Genomic DNA, 2,754 nt, shown 5'->3' on the forward strand with positions numbered 1-2,754 from the left:
CTTCACACCTTACATTTACCTCCCGTTGTAGGGTGTGACCTTTACACCTTACATATACCTCCTGTTGTAGAGTGTGACCTTCACACCTTACATTTACCTCCCGTTGTAGGGTGTGACCTTTATACCTTATATATACCTCCCGTTGTAGGGTGTGACCTTTACATCTTACATAGACCTCTCGTTGTAGGGTCTGAGCTTTACATCTTACATATACCTCCCGTTGTTGGGTGTGACCTTTACACCTTACATATACCTTCCGTTGTAGGGTTGTGACCTTTACCCTTACATATACCTCCCGTTGTAGGGTGTGATCTTTACACCTTACATATACCGCCCGCTGTAGGGTGTGACCTTTACATCTTACATATACCCCCCGTTGTAGGGTGTGACCTTTACATCTTACATTTACCTCCCGTTGTAGAGTGAGACCTTTACATCTTACATATACCTTCCGTTATAGGTTGTGACCTTCACACCTAACATATACCTCCCGTTGTAGGGTGTGACCTTTACACCTCACATATACCTCCCGTTGTAGGGTATGACCTTTACACCTAACATATATACCTCCCGTTGTAAACTGTGACCTTTACATCTTAACCTCTTACATATACCTTCCGTTGTAGGGTGTGACCTTACATATACCTCCCGTTGTAGGATGTGACCTTTGCACCTAACATATATACCTCCCGTTGTAAACTGTGGCATTTACATCTTACATTTACATCCCGTTGTAGGGTGTGTCCTTTACACCATACATATACCTCCTGTTGTAGGATGTGACCTTTATACCTTACATATACCTCACGTTGTAGGGTGTGACTTTTACATCATACATTTACCTACCGTTGAAGGGTGTGACCTTTACACCTTACATATACCTCCCGTTGTAGGGTGGAACCTTTACACCTTATAAATACCATCCGTTGTAGAGTGTGACCTTTACCTCTTACATATACCTTCCGTTGTAGGGTGTGACCTTCCCACCTTACATATCCCTCCGGTTGTAGGATGTGACCTTTACACCTGACATATACCTGCCGTTGTGGAGTGTCACCTTTACACCTTACATATATCTCCGGTTGTAGGATGTGACCTTTACACCTAACATATATACCTCCCGTTGTAAACTGTGACCTTTACATCTTATATATACCTCCCGTTGTAGGGTGTGATCTTTACACCTTACATATACCTCTCGTTTTAGTGTGTGACCTTTCAACCTTACATTTACCTCCCGTTGTAGGGTGTGACCTTTACATCTTACATATACCCCCCGTTTTAGGGTTTCACCTTTACACCTTACATATGCCTCCCGTTGTAGGTCGTGACCTTTACATCTTACATTTACATCACGTTGTAGGGTGTGTCCTTTACACTTTATATATACCTGAGGTTGTAGGGTGTGACCTTTAAATCTTACATATACCTCCCGTTGTAGGGTGTGACCTTTACACCTTACATATACCTCCCGTTGTAGGATGTGACCTGTACACCTAACATATATACCTCCCGTTGTAAATTGTGACATTTACATCTTATATATACCTCCCGTTGTAGGGTGTGATCTTTATATCTTACATATACCTCCCGCTGTAGGTCGTGACCTTTACATCTTACATATACCTCCCGTTGTAGGGTGTGGCCTTTACACGTTATATATAAGTCCAGTTGTAGGGTTGGACCTTAACACTTTACATATACTTCCCGTTGTAGGGTGTGACCTTTACACCTTACATATACCTCGCGTTGTAGGATGTGACCTTTACACCTTACATATAGCTCCCGTTGTAGGGTGCGACCTTTGCACTTTATATATACCTCCCGTTGTAGGGTGGGACCTTTACACTTAACATATACTTCCCGTTGTAGGGTGTGACCTTTACACCTAACATATACCTCACGTTGTAGGGTGTGACCTTTACACCTTATAAATACCATCCGTTGTAGAGTGTGACCTTTACATCTTACATGTTCCTCCCGTTGTAGGGTGTGACCTTCACACCTTACATATATCTCCGGTTGTAGGCTGTGACCTTTACACCTGACATATACCTACCGTTGTGGAGTGTCACCTTTACACCTTACATATACCTTCCGTTGTAGGATGTGACCTTTACACCTAACATATATACCTCCCGTTGTAAACTGTGACCTTTACATCTTATATATACCTCCTGTTGTAGGGTGTGATCTTTACACCTTACATATACCTCTCGTTTTAGTGTGTAACCTTTAAACCTTACATATACCCCCGGTTGTAGAGTGTGACCTTTACACCTTACATATACCTCCCGTTGTAGGGTTTCACCTTGACACCTTACATATACCTCCTGTTGTAGGTCGTGACCTTTACATCTTACATTTACATCCCGTTGTAGGGTGTGTCCTTCACACTTTATATATACCTGAGGTTGTAGGGTGTGACCTTTAAATCTTACAAATACCTCCCGTTGTATGGTGTGACCTTTACATCTTGCAAATACCTCCCGTTGTAGGGTGTGACCTTTACATCTTACATATACACCCCGTTGTAGAGTGTGACCTTTATACCTTACATATACCTCCCGTTGAACGGTTTCACCTTTACACCTTACATATACCTCCCGTTGTAGGTCGTGACCTTTACATCTTACATTTACATCCCGTTGTAGGGTGTGTTCTTTACACTTTATATATACCTGAGGTTGTAGGGTGTGACCTTTACATCTTACATATACCTCCCGTTTTAGGGTGTGACCTTTACACCTTACA

The sequence above is a fragment of the Mizuhopecten yessoensis genome, unplaced genomic scaffold (genome assembly GCF_002113885.1).
Source record: "Mizuhopecten yessoensis strain PY_sf001 unplaced genomic scaffold, ASM211388v2 scaffold10835, whole genome shotgun sequence".
Classification (NCBI taxonomy): domain Eukaryota; kingdom Metazoa; phylum Mollusca; class Bivalvia; order Pectinida; family Pectinidae; genus Mizuhopecten; species Mizuhopecten yessoensis.